The 19860-nt window shown below is 33.8% G+C and overlaps 1 long non-coding RNA gene across 1 annotated transcript in view; it reads right to left on the reverse strand.

The window, feature by feature from the left end:
• Nucleotides 1–14637, reverse strand: part of LOC141498565 (uncharacterized) — a 63563-nt gene extending 48926 nt beyond the window's left edge. The window contains exon 1 of the long non-coding RNA XR_012471688.1: nt 14526–14637. This is a non-coding gene — a long non-coding RNA (uncharacterized LOC141498565). The remainder of the gene's footprint in view (nt 1–14525) is intronic.
• Nucleotides 14638–19860: the final 5223 nt, after the last annotated feature.

Consider the following 19860-nt stretch of genomic DNA (forward strand, 5'->3'; position numbering starts at 1 on the left):
CACATTTTTATTGCCCCTTGGGCATAATTCCAAATTGTTCTCCAGAAAGGTTAAATGAGCTCAACTCCACAACAATGTGTCCAAGTGTCCAAGATTTACCACATCCTTTCTAACATTGATCACTGTCATTTCTGGACATATTGGCCACTCTGATAGGTGTGAGGTGGTACCTCAAAAGATGCTTTAATTTGCATTTCTCTAATAAGTAAGGTTTCTGGTTTTTAATCTATTCTGCTATCCCCCTATGTTTTATGGGAGAGTTCAGGCCATTCACATTCAAAGTTATAAATACTAATCCTTTATTATCCTCCATGCTATTTTCCCTCCTTTTGTATGTTTTCCCTTTTTTTAAGTTTTTGCAAGGCAAATGTGGTTAAGTGACTTGCCCAAGGCCACACAGCTAGGTAATAATTGTCTGAGGCTGATTTGAACTCAGGTACTCCTGACTCCAGGGCCACCTAGTCACCCTGTTTTCCCTTTTTGTATGTTATCCACATTCTCCACTATTTTGCTTCTGAATAATACCTCCTTCATTGTGTTTCCCCCCTTAAATCAACCACCTTTCCTTTCTTTCCCCTTTCCCTTTGCCATTTCTTCCTCTTCCTTCTGTCAGTTTCTTTTTTCCTCCCCCTCCCCATTTTCCCTCTTAATACTTGAAAAGTAAGTTTACAAAGTTAACTGTGTGTATGTGTGTGTGTGTGTTAATCCCTCTTTGAGTCAAATATGATGAGAGTAAGATTCATGCAGTTCTCACCTTCTCCCTTCTTCCCTTCTAGTACAATAGGTCCTTTGCACTTCTTCATGTGATATAATTTACCCCATTCAATCTCCTCCATCTTACTGTGTCTTTACTGTCCCCCCCTTTTTAAGGAAGCATTATTTTTGTATCTTTCAATCCGAGTCATAAGTGTCCATTACTTCTAGCTAAATATATTCCCTCTAATATAGTTACAAGTCTCAAGAGTCAAGAGAATCTTTCATCCAGGTGGATATAGCCAGTTTCATCTTTTTGGATAATAGTTTTTTCCCTTTCCCCTTTTTACCTTTTCAAGTATCTCTTGAGACTCCTATTTGAAGTCTACATTTTCTATTTAGCTCTGGTCTTTTCATCAGGAAAAGTTGAAAGTCTACTATTTCATTAAGTGCTCATCTTTTCCTCTAGAAGACAAGGCTCAGTTTTGCTGCACAGTCAATTCTTGGATGCATTCCAAGCTCCCTTGATGTTTAGAATGTCATATTCCAGGCCCTTTCATCCCTTAATGTTGATGCAGACAGGTCCTGTGAAATCCTTACTGTGGCTCCTTAGTATTTGAATTGTTTCTTTCTGACTTCTTGCAGGATTTTCCCCTTTATCTAATAATTCAAGAGTGGCCACAATATTCCTTGGTGTTTTCATTTTGGGATCCCTTTCAGGAGGTAATTGATGTATTCTTTCAATAACCATTTTGCTATCTGGTTCCATGATAACAGAGCAATTCTCCTTCATTATATCCTGAAATATGAATCCAGGCCTTTTATCTCCTCAAAGTTTTCAAAAAAGGCTTATGATTCTTAGATCTTGGATCTATTCTCCAGGTCAGTTGTTTTGCCAGTGAGGTATTTTAAATTTTGTTCTATTGTTTCATTTTTTTATTTTCTTTGACAGATTATTGGTGTCTTCTTAAAGTCATTAGTTTCCACAAATTCCGATCTTTTTTTTTAGAGAAAAATTTTCTTTATTTACCTTTTGCAACTCCTTTTCCATTTGGTCATTTTTTTTGAAGTTTTCCATTTGCCCAATTGTGTTATTTTTGAATTCATTTATTTATTTATTTTTCTTCATATGCACACATATATTTTCAAATTATAAAATTTCCTTCCACCCTCCCTTCCCACCCCCTTCCCCTCAGTGATGAATAGTCAGGTTAGCATTGTACATTCATGTTTTGAATAAACATACATAATAGTCATTTTAAATATGAGGAATTAGGATTAAGGGAAAGGGATACAGAAGAGATATTTTTTATAAAGTGTTCATCATACTCTGAAGGGTTTATTTTTCATTTATGTGTATGTGTTTTGTTTTGATTTTCTTCCTCTGGATGGGGATAATATTGTCCACAGATGATCTAATACAGTTTTCCTAGTTATCTGAACTGCTGAGAGGAGCTGCTTCCATTAAGGTTGATCATCTTACAATATTGTTGTTAATGTGTACATTGTTCTCTTGGTTCTACCCCCCTTCTCTTATCATCAAATCCTATAAGTCATTCCATACTTCTCTAGAGTCCGACCATTTATAATTTCTTATAGAAGAGTAATATTTCATAGCATTCATGTAACATAACTTATTTAGTCATTCCCCAATTGATGGGCATGTCCTCAATTTCCAATATTTTGCCACTACAAAAAGAGCTGCTATTAATATTTTGGAACATGATGACTTTTCTATTTTTATAACTTCTTCTGGATATAGAACAAGAATTGGAATTACTAGTTCAAAGGGTATGAACAGTTTTCTTGCTCTTTAAGCATAATTCCATATTGCTTTCCAGAATGGTTGGATCCATTCACAACTTCACCAGCCTTGCATCAGTGTCCCAATCCTCCCACAGCCTCTCCAACATTGATAATTTTCCCTTTTTCTCATCTTGGCCAATCAGATGGTTGTGAGGTGATACCTCATTGTTGTTTTAATTCAATTGTATTTTTGAGAGAATTATTTTCTTTTTGCACTTGTAACATTGAATTTTGAAGGATTTATTTTCTTGTTGCAAGATATCGATTTTTCTCCTGCATAGTATTAATATTCTCTTGTGTTTCTTTTCCCAGTTTTTCCATTTGCTTTTTAAACTCCTTCCTGATCTCTTCTAATAAGTCTTTCTGGGCTAGAAACCAATTCATATTCTTCCCTGAAGTTTTAGTCCTCTCTGATTTAGGATCCTTGTCTTCAAGGTAACATTCAATGGAGCCAACTTTCTGTTGCTTTTGGTTCATTTTGGGGTCCTTTTCCAAGGATCTCATGTTGGGGGGAGGGACTGGTTAAAAGACCTTCGGTGTTGAGTTCCGTAGAGGCTTTTCCTCACTAAATTTAGGAATACCAAGTAGGGCAGCCAGTAGGGGATTCCAGAAATTTTCTCTGAAGTGTCTATGACCTTGATTAGTGGCCCATTCCCTAGGCCTGGGGAGGTTTTTTATGGGGGGGGGGGACAGCAGGATCTGGGTTATGCTGGAATAATGTGGACTGGGTTCTTGGGCCACATAGTTAATCTACTTAGTCCTCAATGGGGGGGGAGATCTGCTGCCCACTAATGGGCGGGGAGGGGGTGTTACTGTTTGTTCTGGGAAGTTACTTTCTCTGACACAAATGGGGAGATAGGACTCAACTGTAAACATGATGGACTTCGCTGAAAGCCTTGGAATCCTAATCTTTCAGACTAACCAAACTGACCAGATAGACATCTAGCCGCATCTCTGGAGCTCTCCCCCCCAATCAGGCATGCAGCCAAAGCTTCTGCCACTGTTCTCAGGTTATTCACCAGGCTTCAATTTGCCTCCCTTGTGCTGGCTCTCTGCTCTCTGTTCCCATCTCACCCACATTCCCCTGTGACAGACTTTGCTGCCCGATGTTCTCCTAGGTTCTTCTCTGAATTCTGTGGATCTAAATTCTGTTAAGAAGCTTAGTTCATGTTAATTCTGAAGGAGAGCCAGGAGGGTTTAAGACAGTTTCTGGCTCCTCTCTGTCAGCTTGGTTGGAAGTCCTTAAGTAAAATGCTGATAATTAATACCCAAATCAGCTGTCCTATAATTATTCCATTTCTTTTTTTTTTAAGCCAATAGAGTTAAATAACTTCCCCAAGGTCACACAGCTAAGTAATAAATGTCTGAGGTCAGATTTGAACTCAGGTCTTCCTGACTCCAAGGGCAGTGCTCTATCCATTGTATCACCTAACTTACCCAATTATCACATTTCTAATGCTAAACTCATCTTCCTGAAAAAAAACAGAAACTTCCATTGATTCCTTGATTAAATTTTCAGTTGGAGCTGTTTATTTTTTTAAATTTATTAGTCATTTTAACTTCAATTTTTTTAGGCTTTTGCAAGGCAAATGGGGTTAATTGGCTCACCCAAGGCCACACAGCTAGGTAATTATTAAGTGTCTGAGTCCAGATTTGAACTCAGGTCCTCCTGACTCCAGGGCCAGTGCTCTATCCACTGTACCACCTAGCCGCCCCTTAACATTATTTTTTTAAATATTTTGAGGAACAAATCTATTCTTTCTTCCAGACCCTCCCCAATTATTAAGAAGGCAAAGTGATATCAATGATATCAATTGTACATGTAAAACATTTCCTTATTAGCCATTGTTTCCAAAAAAGCAAGAGAAAGAAAAAATATACTTGAATCTGAACTTAAAAGTTCATCAGTTCTCCTTCTGAAAGTAGATAACATTTTTCATCATGAGTCTTCAGAATTGTCTTTTGTCATTGTATTGATAAGAGTAGCTAAGTCACATTTGTGAATCTGAAAGAAAAGACGTAGTCATTTTCTGCTTTCAAACAGTGCTTGTCACTTAACAAATGTGTATTAATTGATCGATTGGTTGATATAAACTCATTTTTGTATTCCCAATTATGCCCAGGTCAGGAATGCAAAAAAAAGAAGAAAATGAGATGAGAGGGAAATATCCTCATCCTTTGCAAAAATTTATAACATTGAAACTAGAGAATAAATTTATTAACTGAAAGAAAATATATTTACCATTTCATCAAAATGTTGATGAAAAGGTGGGTTGAATGTTATCAAACACACTGAAATACCCTAATGTTTTGGGGAGATAAAGAGACCTTTCCCACCCCCATGAAACACCTCTCTGCCACTCTTTCTTTTCTGGAAAGTGATAAAATGATTTGTTTTTAAACAAAACTGAAACCAGTTTCTAGCAAATTTAAGAGAAATTCTCCTACAGGATTCTCCAGAGAAAGGAAAGAAAGAAAAAATATTTTTACAACTTTAAAATTTTATCTATTGCTTAATATTTTTTTCTCCATCATGTAAAGAAATGGGCATATTTATTGTAAAGAAAAAAGCATTTAATTCTAGAAGAAGAATTTTATCTTATTGCTGCATTTCTTCTCTAAACGATTTAACAGAACTTTAATGCTGAGATAAATTAGAATCAAAATCACCTAAAAGGAATTGGAACAACCTTGGTTTCTTTAAGCTCTTAAGAACCTAAATTAGAAGCAAAATATTTTTGAGGTCTCTGGAATTATAAAGATCAGGTACTTGGGGCAAACATTCTCTAATTTATTGCTTCAGAATACCAAAATGAGGCAGGAATTCTCTTAAAGTGGTATGAATATTGTTTTTGTTGAATAAACTATGGAATAAGGGTAGTCCCTATTTATTCAATATTGTAACTGTTTTTCTGATTTCTAAGGTCTCTGAAGTCACAGAAAATTTATATTTTGATAACAGTACAAGTTTAGCAATTAATTGCTATTGCATTAATTTGAAAAAGGGGAGACTCGGTAGAATAAAGAAAATTAGTTGGAAAATATAAAGATATGAGGAACTAGGAAAGTAGTAAAGTTAAATGTAGGGGAAGAGGTAATAGGTTTCAAATCTAAATCCATAGGAAAAAGAGGGGAAAAAATTTTTTTAAAGTTTTGTATATCAGGGCAGCTAGGTGGTGCAGTGGATAGACCACTGGCCTTGGAGTCAGGAGTACCGGAGTTCAAATCCAGCCTCAACACCTAGCTGTGTGGCCTTAGGCAAGACACTTAACCCCACTGCCTTGAAAAATCTAAAAAATAAAAAAAAGTTTTTATATCAATGAAATAAGAGGAGAATGGAAAGATTCTGTGCCTATAAATTGTTAAACATTATTTGGAGAAGTGCTTTCTTAGAGGTATCTTATGATCTCTCACTTTTATTTCAGCTATTTAGATATTCTTGCTGATATTTTAAAAAGACAACTTGAATTATATAGTATGATTTAAAATTATAAATTTAAAATTCCAAATATTCACTTACAACATTTATCAATTAGATAATATAGAAATAAATTTGTAACATAGTATTATTTGAGGGGAACAGACTAAAATTCTGTTCTTGGAGGATGAATTGAAGCATATATTCTAATCTTTATGTGGGCATAGACACTTATGATCTCATTTCTTCATAAAAGAGGTTATGTTTGCAATTCTCAAGTATTTGAAGAGTTGAAGATATAGGTCAAACCTGAGATGAAAATGCAGGACTATACTGTTAATCTTTTGCAGTAGACTTAATGAAGATTGTAGGACCTATAATTTAACGTTCTAATAGTGATTGGCCTTTCATCGATTCAGATTACATATGATACTATGTATAATTATAAATTCAGATTTGATTTGATCAAGTTTTGTCCTGAACCAAATTGTGATACCATCTCATTTAACTATAAAAACAACTGGATTTTAATATCTCTATACTGGAATCTGAATGCAACTAATACAGAATACCTAAATTGAGAAATGAATGAAATGCTCTTTCTTCCTGCAATATAATCAGAAATTTAGATGAATATCATTTACATTGCAGTGTTCATTAGTTTTTTTGTTAGTTTATGCTTAAGTTCTTGATTTTGATTTTAAGAAACCACTATATGAGAAGTGCTGTTGAGATATGATTCCTAGAGCATTATTTGTTGGAGGTGGATTCCTCTTTCAAACTGAATACAGTAATTTTATAACATTCAACTCTTAACCTTTCTCATTAAAGATTGTTTCAAATATCTAAATGGATTTACTATGGTTTATTTACTTGTTGTTAGTATCCTTTTCAGATCATGATACATTAAAAATCATGTGCAATGAAGAACCACAGAGAGATAGATCTAAAATTGAAAGCTAAATAACCTAATTTTAAAGAATAAGTGGGCCAAACAACAAATCATAAAAATAAAAAAAATCATCCAAGTCAATAAAAATAAGGAGACAACATACCAAAACTTGAGGGATACAACTAAAGAAATATTATATCTCTAAATGCTTCTGTGAATAAAATAAAGAAAAGATCAATGAATAGGACATGCAACTAAAAAAGCTAGAGAAAGAGCAATAAAAATTTCCACTAAAATACCAAATTAGAAATTCTTAAATTTAAAGGAGAAATCAATAAAGTCAAAAGTAAGAAAACTATTGAACTAAAAATAAATTGAATTGGTTTTACAAAAAAAACAACAAAATACATAAGCTTTTAGTTATTTGAGTAAAAAAAAGATAACCAAATTACAAGGATCAAAAAAAAAAAATGAAAAAAAGGTGAATTCACCAACAATGAGGAGAAAAATCAAAGTAATAATTCAGAGCTTTTTTTGCCTGACTGTATGGTCAGTAAATTTGATGATCTAAGTGAAATTAATGAATATTTACCAAAAAATATAAACTGCTCAGGTTACAAGATAAAGAAATTAAATATTTAATCCTATTTCAGAAAAAGATCAGGACCAGATGAATTCACAAGTGAATTCTACCAACCATTCAAGGAACATTTAGTTCAATAAAGTAATTTTTTGGAAGTTTGAATGATATGGTACTTAAGTGATTTAATTTAGGTAGAATTGCCATTTTTATTATATTAACACTGCCTACTCATAAGCAATTGACATTTACCCAGTTATTTAGACCTGATTTTATTTGTGTGAAAAGTATTTTTAGTTGTTTTAATATAGTTTCTGAGTTTGCCTTGGCAAGTAGATTCCCAAGTAGTTTATCTACAGTTACTTTAAAAGGAATTTTACTTACTACCTTTTGCTACTGTCATCTTATCAATATATAGAAATGCTGATGATTTATGTGGGTTTATTTTATATCCTATAACTTTGTTAAAGTTGCTAATGGTTTCAAGTAATTTTACATGATTTTTCTAAGGTTCTCTAAATATATCAGCTTATTATCTGCAGAGTGAGAGTTTTGATATTTCATTATCTAGTCTAATTCCTGCAATTTCTTTTTCTTCTCTTATTGCTAAAGGTAATGTTTCTAATACAATATTTAAGAATAGTGGGGATAACAGGCATTCTTGTTTCACCACTGATCTTATTGGAAATGTTTCTAGCTTATCCTCATTACGTATAGTGTTTGTTGAAAGTTTAAGATATGAAAAAAGGTAAAAATATCACTTGTACAAAATTATTCATAGCAGCCCTGTTGTGGTGGCAAAGAATTGGAAATCAAGTAAATGTCCTTCTTCAATTGGAGAATGACTTACCGTGTATTTGTTTGTGTGTGTGTATGTGTGTGTGTTTGTGTGTGTGTGTGTGTGTGATGGAACACTATTGCTCTCTTAGAAACCAGGAGGGATGGGAATTCAGAGAAGCCTAGAGAAATTGGCATGAACTGATGCTGAGTGAGATGAGCAGACCCAGAAAAACACTGTACACCCTAACAGCATCATACGGGCAATGATCAACCTTGATGGACTCACTCATTCCTTCAGTGCAACAATGAGGGACAATTTGGGGCTGTCTGCAATGGAGAATACCATCTGTATCCAGAGAAGCAACTGTGGAGTTTGAACAAAGACCAAGGACTATTACCTTTAATTTAGCAAAAATCTAACATCTTATTGTCTGATCTTGCTATCTCTTATACTTTACGTTTCTTCCTTAAGGATATGATTTCTCTCTCATCACACTCAATTTGGATCAGTTGTATACCATGGAAATAATTGCAACTGGAAAATTGCCTTCCCTGTGGGGTGGGGAGGGATTAAGATTAGGGGAAAAATTGTAAAACTCAAAATAAATAAAATCTTTAAATTAAAAAAAGTTTAAGATAGATACTGCTTATTGTTTTTAGGAACACTCCATTTATTCAAAAAAAAAATCTGATCAGTTCTGTTGAATTACAGTGCTTCCATAAAGACTAGCAGGAATTCAAGACTTGATCTAACAGAGGTACTAAGCCTTTCTCCATCTCAGAGTCATAGTAATGAATGACTTGTTTGCTTACTATAGAGAAGTGATTTTTATGGTGAACTGACTTATCAATTATGAAAATTATGAAATGATGTTTGGAAAAACATGTATTAAAGTTACCCTGTTTGTTGATACTTAGTATCAACAGGAACCGATTAAAAAGGATTTTTTCTTTTTTTACTTTAGAAGTAACCTAAATAATACACCTAGACTGATAATGGCCAGCATTTTTGTTGTTATTTTTCTGAGTTTTTGAGTGGATTGTAATTAATTCACCTTACACATAAAACTACAGAATGTAAATTTATGTTAACAATACGGTTTTCTTAAATGTATCAGGATATGTTTACACAAGATAAATAAACTGATGTATTTTTGTATGTAAATATGTATTGAAGATAAGTGTATTTATTATTTATTGTTAAGTAACTGCTATTACAACATGAAAAACTGATGTTATCCTGTTTTAACTTGTAAAGATTAGAACTTTGCAACAGACATGAGTTTGCAACAAGGAATTATTCAAGTAGAACATAACAAAAATTCTGTCCTTGAAGGACTAATAGAAGGTTATAGCTATATGTGGGTTATATTCATTCATGATATACAGTTAGTTGCTATGAAATCTGCTTTGCTCTGAGTTTGAATTCAGGTATAACTGTTATAAGGGGATGTAGGAAGAGCAGTAGATAGTCTGGAATCAGAAGCTTTCCTGAGTTCAAAGTTGACACTGTATCAAAACTATGTGACCCTGAAAAATGGATGTTATAGAATACTAATAATTGTTATTACAATGATTTTGCTTTATTTTTATTACAATTAGGGATTTATTTGATTATGATTAAGTTTGATTATACTTCCCGATACTTTTATCTTCCTGTAGAAATGCTTCTCAAAAAGAGTGTACTAAAAAAATTTAGAATGTGGTTGAGATGAGAATATTATATAATCTATGGCCAAAAGCAGGGATTGTGATAAGAGAATATATGGCTCAAATGTGTTAAAATCTTTTTAAGATGAGCAGATCACTTAACTAGTTTAAGATTACAAAATCAATCTAAGACATCAAACTATAGACTCATTATTAACTCATTAGTTTATAAATTCTAGTTTGAGATATTAAATTATATGTTTAATGATCAGTTTCTGGTTTGACTTAGTATAGCTCTTCCTCTTCTGCCATCTGTTCTTTGATGCATAAATCATTATCTTCCTTTTATACCTTCTGTAAAATTCCACTGTATCACCCTACCTAGGTAACCAAAATCTATATTATATAGTCTAAAATTCCTGCTAAGGATTTGCTGATTTTTACATATAGCAAGTCTATGCTGTGAACATAGTAAACTTCCATATTTCTGAATTATTGATTGTATAATTGGAGCAATACATTTCAACAGATCCTCAGATAATTTTTGTTCTCAGGGGGAAAATGAGACTCATAGAGATTCTGGGAGCTGTTTGAGGACACTATGTAGGTGACAGATATGGGACATAAATCCAGGTATTCTGCTTTCTTTTCATCATACCACCACATTTGACCTCTGTTTTATGAGGAGATGCAGTATCTTATTATCCAATGAGAATGGTAAGCACATGCTTATAACACCATAGTAAAATAGAAAACAGATTGTTTCTGTGGGGTTCAAGAAGTTTTCTTTAGTCTGAGAACCCCAGGTTTGGTAGTCTCTAAGACAGAACAAAAATTCTCCATATTTTTCTCTTCTTCCAAGTCATAGAGCATCAGCAGAGAGACACCCCCTACTAGGAGTCAGTGGGCTCCTGGATTAAGAGTGAACATGCAACCTTCACAACATTCACTAGAGAAAGGATAGGAAGCAAAGCAGGAGAGAAGGACAAAAAGGAATGTCTATGTCCTTTTTATCCAATGGAACCTGTACTAACCTTCAGCAAAAATTACAAGTATTTATGTGATTACTGTGTATGAGCTCAGGATACTGACAAAAAAATAGTCACTAGCATCCAGGAAATTGCACTCTACTCTGAATATATAGAATATACACAGATAAATCCATGACTATTTTTAAGAGAGAAAAGGTAGACTCCAGACAGACTCAGATGACATCTAAGTCAAGCCTTGAAGGAAGCTAAAGATTCTAAAATGTGGAGATGAGAATGGAGTATATTGCAGGAATAGGGTGACAACCTGAACAGAGACATGGAATTGGGAAAGGGAATTGTGAGGCTGAAGAACAGAAAATTGGTCAGTTTGACTTAGGATGTAAGAAATAAATGGGGACATTTTTTTTAAAACATAATAAAAGAGAACTAATCCTGCCATTTTTTGTTTCTTTGTTTTATTTTAAAAGCGTTGGGTTAAAAACATAGGTTGTTGTTTGAGTTTTTTTTAAGGAATACAGAGCAAGATATTAGAAACTGTAAGAAAAGACTTCTAGGATCTGGGTATCAGATGATCTACAAAATTATCATCTACATGTAGCAGTGTATCAGAAAAGAGAAGACATTAAATTGATTTACTGAATTTATTCTCTTGTTTATACTTATGAAAGTGACTATTTTGGATCTAACAATAGTTCTAAAGATTACTTCTTCAGTGTCTAAAAAGTTCCTTTTAAATAAGAAAAAATGTAGTATTTTGACAAAAATAATCATTTGCATATTTCCATATTAACCTTCAATTTCCTTTACTTATAAAGAAAAAAAGACAGCAGTTAATATCATGACAATTTCAGAAATGGATAAAAAATTTCTAAAATGAACACAATTCTGAGAAATCAGGTTTTTCTGGGAGTTTGACTATTGAGTCATCTTTGGTAATATCAATTGATAACTTGTTATCTTCTGGTCCTTGTCAGCTCTTCCTCACTCAGTATCAGATGGAATCAATCATGCATTGGGTTAAGTAGAAAGGTTTCCATTGTTAAGAGGTTTGGACCTCCTGGAGAATAAATGTCTTTTTGTCATGAAAAATTATTTTATAGGATTATATTCCATGCCCCAAAAGCTTTCCCTCCCTCCTCACTAAAGCCTCTTAGAATCTCTAGCTTTTTTCGTAGACTTAGCTCAAATTGTATTTCCAACAAGATACCTTTCCTGATCCCTTGGAACTACAGTTACCTTCCATCTACTGTACAAAGCCATCTTTATACCTATTAATGTATATGTTAACTTCAAATTATGATGTAAACTCGTCAGGGACAGAAAGAATTTTTTAATACATTCCCAATATGTAGCATAACCTAGTTCATAGAAAATTTATTGAATATTTGTTCACTGAATAAATGAAGTCATCCCTTTATAAGAGGGGTTTGAAACTTTATTGGCAACCTGAAATTTTCAATTCAGAGACAGGTATTACCTCTCAGCCCAGCAACTCTTGAAAGGAAAACATGTGACTGTGAGAAAGAAAAAAAAAGACTTGAGATGTCTAAAGATAAATATTTGCATTGGGAAGTAGTTCCCACGCTTACCCAGGAGAGGAGGACCTACAAGAATTAGTGATATAAGAATGCCAGGAAAAAAGAAAACTGAAAAGGGAGACTAAAAGGAGAAAGGCAATGAAGAAATGAGTTGTAGTAGAGAATTGACTAGATTTTTTTTGTTGTGTCCTTTCAATCATGTCTGATTCTTCAAGATCACATTTGAGATTTTCTTGCAGGGATACTGGGGTGATTTGCTATTTCCTCTCCAGCTCTTTTTATTAATTGGAAAACTAAGGCAAACAAGATTAAGTGACTTGCTCAGAGTCTCAAAGCTAGTAAGCTGCTGAGGCTGGTTTGGATCTCTTGAAGATGATCTTTTTGATCCCAGGCCCAGTGGCTCTATCTACTGTACTACCTACCTGCCCTGATAGAAAGCTTAAAGCAGAAAACCCAGACTGAATACCCACTTCTTCAAGGAATAAGATAAATTTCCCAATAATAGATCTGTTCAATCACCAATTCCCTGTCCTCAAGTCTGTCCAGTAACAGACACTATTATTCTCACTTCTTTTGCTTAAATATTTTCTATATCCTGATTTTTTTTACCTCAAACATGAAGAGGCCACAGGGCAACCACAGATAAACAAAATTAAATTAAAGCAGACAGAAAAATCTCTGTGTAAATGTTAAGAATATTTCTTGGGGTGGCTAGGTGGCACAGTGGATAGAGCACTGGCCCTGGAGTCAGGAGGCCCTGAGTTCAAATCCTTAATAATTACCTAGCTGTGTGGTCTTGGGCAAGCCACTTAACCTCACTGCCTTGCAAAAACCTAAAATTCAAAAAAATTTCTTACTGGAATCTCTGAGCTATTGTAAACCTACTTGCAATTTTTTTTTATCTGTTATAAGCTCCATGAAACAGCAAATGAAGAGACCCTGTGGACCTGTCATCATAATGTCCACTGACTAAAAAGTGAGCTAATTGTTATAACAAGGGGATGATTAAATCTCCCAAAAAATGAATAAGGAGAGAAAAGTGGCACCCTATATTCTATAGTTATTCCATTGATTTTATACCTTAAAAAAAGCAGGAAACTGGAAAAGAGGCAGATTCTGTTCACATATCCACTGATCCTTAACTCTAGCATAGAGTTTGAAAATGTCTAAGCTATTTTGAGAAAGAGGAACTATAAAACTCAAGAACAAACAATCTGAAGAGAAAATCAGACAGTTGCCCATGATTTGTGAGTTGATCTTTTATTCTTGTACTTATTTTGGTATTGGAAAATCAAACTTCTTGATGATTTTAAAGGTTATATCAGTAGAGCAGAATCTTTATTAGGTTATTAAGGTTTCAGATACAGCCTTAGAACAAAGTTTTTACGCATGCTTTTGGACAACCAACTTAATATATTCAGCACAAGGATTCTGGCTACTAAAAGATGAATTTTTTGATAATGAATTTTAAAAACTGAAATGTTAATAATAATAATTCCTATGAACATAGGAATTAGTTTACAAAGTACTTAATATATTATCTTGTTTTATCCTCATACAATTTAAATCTAACATCTCCTATAAGGCTACTTAGTAAACTCTCACAGATTAAGTCTCCAGAAGATGGATCACCAACTATTCCTCTCCTGAGGGTTCTAGAGAAACCTCTTAATGGACTAAGGGTTTTCTGGACATGTTAATCATAAGCCCCCATCTGGTGTTCTCTTCATGTATTATCAACCAACCATATTTATCTAATGACATAATATAGGAAGAGCAGGTAGTATAAAAGTCAATCTCCTAAAAGAGTACATACTTTCTCATAAATGAAGAGAGTTGGTATAAACTTAAAGTACACTATTATTAAAATATATGTTCAGAGAATATATATGGTGAAAGAGTAACTCATTGTTACTGTCTCCTGTCATTTTCTTCTTTCATGGAATCCTTATGAAATGACCCTTAGGGATATCTCTCTGATAAGCAATGAGGATCTGCATCCTTATATCAGTCTTGAAGCTACTTTTCCTTGAGATGTCTAATTTGAACTCGGGGTGACCCTAACATAGCAGCTCCTTCAGACTCTAAGGAAGCCACTACTATATTTGACCAACAATAGAATATCTCTGAAGGAGTCTTAAATAGTTGTCTGGGTAATGAGGCATGAGAGACTTACCCTTCCCTCATCCCCCTAAGATATTTCCTCTTAGAGGCTTGACTGGAGCTGTTCCACATCTAGACTTTTCCGATGTGGGAATATAGGATCCTCAAGTGGCTTGTTTCATCCATAGTCCACAGAGCATGACTGCTCTTCAAGGAACCACAAAACATTTACTATATGATATTTTCTGCTCTCATCTATTGACTTCAAACACTTCATTCCTCCCTAATTGATTGAGTATTTGTTCACACCCAGTTTAACTTTTAACTATTGATTGATGCAGTTGTATATCCATTAGTAGGAGAATAGTTTCAATTCCTGACCTTACACAATATTACTATCAATTCAGATCTTTTAGAAAATCTAGAAATATTAGCCTAACTACTGGTTTCCAAATTTGAGATTTTTAACCAATGACTAATAAGTTGATATAAAACTGGCAGAAGTTTCTAAGGACCCCAGGTTTTGAATAAACTCTCTATTTAAGATAAAGGTCATGGAAAATTCCAACCAGGATAATTTTTAATCACTACAGATAAAGAAATTTCCAAATCTCTGGGAACAGCAATACTGTGAAGTAATGAAATAAGCAATTTCATAGTTCCCCAGGTCTGAGAACATGATGTCATGGGTTTTTACCTTTCATACCATGGCAAGTGAAGACTATAGTTGAAGGTATGCATCTGGAATATAAAATTCAGATTGATGGCAGAATAATGCCCAAATGAACCATTATTTACCTCAGTGGGATTATTTCTAGCTCCTTCCATTGTCCTACAAAGTATAGGTTTTTATATCCTGTGAGGTGTCCATAGCTTTAACTTATCTTACCTATCTACTTACCTCCATCCCTAAACTCTTGATTAAACAAAGAGAATTTCTATTTTCCTGTCAATTGAGAATTTTAAATATAATGTAATACCTCGATGGAATGAAAATAAGGTGATTAAAATTCATTTTAACTGTTACTTATGTAACTCAGACCACATTCTACCTCCCCATGTGTATTCATGGACATTTATGGTTATTATTTAAGAATAGATAGACTTAGGGCACTTTATGCTAATATCTATAGAAAGTTTTATGTTTACAAAGTGCTTCCACAGATTTCCTCTCATTTGAATCTCATAAAGTAATCCTATGAAAAAGGAAGCTTCGATATATTGTCAAAAGAAAACATTCAGGGAACATAACTTTTGTTCAAGTATTGTCAGAAGGGAGGTTTGAACTCAGATAATAATAATAATAATAATAATAATAATAATAACAATAATAATAATAATATTTTATAATGCTTTCAAGTTTGCAAAGTATTTTATATGTATTATGTCATCTGACTTTCACATAGAGAGATAGATGCTGCTACAAATATAATTAGACTCATTTAACAAATGAGAAAATGGGTTCTAAAATCTTCACTAATTCCCCATTAAGGAAGGATTAAGGTTTAGGAGCTAGAATCAAACTGGGGTCTTCTTGACTCTAGGTCCAGCATAATATCCAATAAATCACAATGACTCTTGGGAATTCTAATGCCAAGGCATTAATTAAAATGTACAAAACAAAAAACACTTCAACTTTATGTTTTGTTTATCATAGATTATAGGATTTTTTAAAACTCTATTTTGCTTATCTAACTCAGAGGCTCTAAAGCATGAGGGTCCTTATAGATATACTCCTTCCCTTCATGATACAGAGGAGGAAAATTAAGCCCAGAGTTGAAATGACTTGGCCAAGGTCTCATACAGATAAATGTGTAAGAGAGCATGGCTTCAAATCCTCAACTCCAAATCGAATATGCTTTCCATTAAGCCATATTCTTTTTTGCTAACTATAAGTAACATACAAATATGACCAACAGATATTAAATACTTCCTTTGTATGAAAAAAGAGTATAAAGTTTATAAAAACATAGTCCAAGTAGCTTACAGTCTAGTTAAAGGATAAGACATTTTAATAATTTTAAGGAATAATATATAAATTTAATTCAATACATTTCACTAAATAATAAGTAATTTCCATATGAAGGACTCACTGTGTGTCTGTGTGTGCACGTGTGTGTGTGTGTGTGTGTGTGTGTGTGTGTGTGTGTGTGGAGAGAGAGAGAGAGTTTACAAATAAAAGCAAAATAGACTCTGGAGATGATTTTAGTTGAGGAACAGTATAAAAATGACAAAGATCTAAATAAATGCATATATGCAAGATCAATGAGTAGATCAGTTAGGCTTTTGCATGGACTAGAGTGAACCTAAATAAATCCTTTAAAAAAAAGAATCCCTTCATAATTGGCATGACTTTGTTTCTCAATAGATGGAAAAATAAAATGACTTACATTTCTTTCTATCCTGGAAAAGTAAATAGTGTCAATTGATCCCATTGGCCTTTAAGCAAACAAGTAGAGAAAGGATGTTTGCAAAATTCTTTCTTTCACAATTATAAAGTCCTTGGGTTAACTAAACATTGCCTTAACTTGTCCCTTGCAATAACTAGGAGAAATAAAGAATAGAAATTGTTAGATCAATGAACTGGGTTCTGGTATATATATTCAGGTTATACTTCTCTATGTTCAAGTTCTCTCTAATCTTATAAAATGGCAGGTCATTTCACACAGAGAAATTTTTCTTTTTGTTTTTGTATTCCTAGTGTCTAGTACAATGCTTGGAACACACTAGGCACTTATTAAATGCCTGTTTGTTGATTGAATAATGTATTCAAGTCCTAACTCTATTCCCACTATGCTTCATGACCTTGGACAAATCTCTAAACTACTTAGGGCCTTTCTTTCCTCATAAGGAATTTACACTGATACTATGGAAGATCCCTGCCAGGTATCCAATTCCATTAATCTGGATGCTATTATTTTTAGCACATTTCATTTTAATGAAATAAATGAGAGTAATAAGAGTTGTACCAGTCATAACACTAAAACATTCACTGAGCTGCAATAATAATGGTAACAATAATAATAAAATAAAGTTTTATAGCTCTGCTCCTCAAAGGAGATCAGAACCCTTTACCAACATTATCATCTTATTAATCCTTACACTATCCTTACCATTGCTCAATGAGAAACATTGCTAACCTTGTTTTATAGCTGAACAAGCTGCGATAACCTCATTATTTGATCAAGGTGACCCTTTAAATAAATGGAAGAGAAAAGAATAGAATCCAGATCCAACATCCCATCAACTAAACCCCACTGAATTTCCTCCAGGCTATAGATTGCATACAACCCCCAAAGTGCCTATTACCTCTCTTCTTCTTGAGGTCTTAAAACAGAAGTGATAAACATTCTTTGAATTTATATTGAGACTTTCATACTAGGGAGAAAAAAAAAAACCCAGACCGAAAAAACACTTAAGCACTTTCACCTCTATTTTTTAAATCTTTTCACATCTCCCCACAGGGACAGGCATAGGATCATGATAGATGAGCATTTGAGACTTTGGACAGATTAAATAGTATGTCCAGATCCACAAAGTAAGAAGAAACAGGGTCTTATTATTCTTGGCCTAGTTCTTTAGCTACCAGAAAACAGAGACATGCCCAGAAATTCCTTCACATCACAAAAGATCCACATTAATCTAATAATGACTAATGTTTATATAGTGTTTTTTTATTTTAAAAAATGAAGTAATTTATATAGTTAGAATTATCCCTATTTTCCCAATGACAAAATAAGCTCTTAGATATGAGATGAAATGGCCCAAGGTGGCCAATAGTTGGTTCAGAAGCAGAGACTGCTGGAACTGAAGTTAGATAGTTCTCAATTTAAATCCATTCTCACACTCCTTACTAGCTTTGTGTTACTGGCCAAGTCAATTAACCTCTGCGATCTCAGTTAACACATGTATAAAATAGAATAATAGCTCCTACCTCCCAGGATTGCTGTGAAGATAAAATGAGATAACATTAGTAACACATTCTACAAACTTTAAAGAACTGTATAAATTCTAGTTAGCTGCAGTGGTAGTAGTAGCAGCAGCAGCAGCAGTAGTAGCAGTGATGGTGGTGGTGATGGTCCAGGTGATATTAAAGTATCTGAGGCTGAACTAAAGTTCATGACTCTTGCCTGAAGATTCATTGATTTCTTGACTGAATCATGCTGACTCAGCTATCTGGCTCTAAGAAAATAAGCATAGTTTGGAGGAGTTGACAACACTTCTCCAATGCTAGGATATCTATCAAAGTGTTGTCTTAACTTGACCTGAGGTTACCTCAGTTACCTCCTCCTGTGAAGAACTTAAGACTTAGAGGAAACAGCACTGCTGCTCAGTTCTATAAATCAAGTAAAATAAAATTACAAGACATGCAGTGCATAAATCATAGCCCACAACGAGCCAACCCCTTTTAGGGAAGTATGAAGACCAGTTACAGGAATTGATTTATGAGCTAATATTTCAAAAGGAGCATATGCGTAGTTTGTTTTAAATAATGAGAAAGAATAGTATGGCAGTGTTGCAAGGCTATAAACAATAGGTGGAAGGGTTAAAGGAAAGTTTTAAGATGATTCTAAAGGAGTATATCAAAGTGATAGTATGTAAAATATATATATATGTATAAAACATAAATATAAAACATCTATTTTATATTATATGTACTTGTACAGATATGTGTATATACATATGTATATTTTGTGTATATGTCTATACGTTCACACACATATATGCACACATAATCACACACAAACACACATGCACATATATATGCATTATGTTGGATTGAATAACAGTAAAATTCTTTTAATAAGGAGATGTGCTAGAGTGTGGAAGTTTCTCAGGGCTGCTGCAGAAGCTTGCTGCATTTTGTGAGAACTGGGTTAAGCTGCAGCAAGAAATGGACAAGGTGACCCAGCAGGTCATGGATATCTAATTTCTGGGATTTAAAGGCATTGGGTTATTACCCAGAAAACATAGTGATATCATTTGCACAATGATCTATAGGCTCTTTGGCTCCCTGCCTCTGTACTAGGTGTGTGGAAAGCAGGGACTGTGAGTATTAGAGGGTTAGTAGGATTTTGTTTGTTATATCCTTCACAGTGAGACTGAAAATATTATAGTCCTCATCCTTGTGGAGAGAATGACAAAAGGTCATACAGGCAGGAAAAGAGAAGTAAATCATCACCCACAGGAAAAAAAAAAGGAAACTGGGAGTAAGGAGGAGAGAACAGAAAGACCAGAGCACAATAGTGTATTTCCAGGGATCTAAATGGAATTTTGATTTAGAACCTACATTCCTCTAACAAAGACAGTAATGAGACTAGAAAATAGCCCAGATTAATCTGTCTCTTGACAATTATAGAGAAAAAACAAGAAATGGCACTAATTTAACTGGGCTGGATGGAGACCTC

Source organism: Macrotis lagotis, chromosome X (genome assembly GCF_037893015.1).
Source record: "Macrotis lagotis isolate mMagLag1 chromosome X, bilby.v1.9.chrom.fasta, whole genome shotgun sequence".
NCBI lineage: Eukaryota > Metazoa > Chordata > Mammalia > Peramelemorphia > Peramelidae > Macrotis > Macrotis lagotis.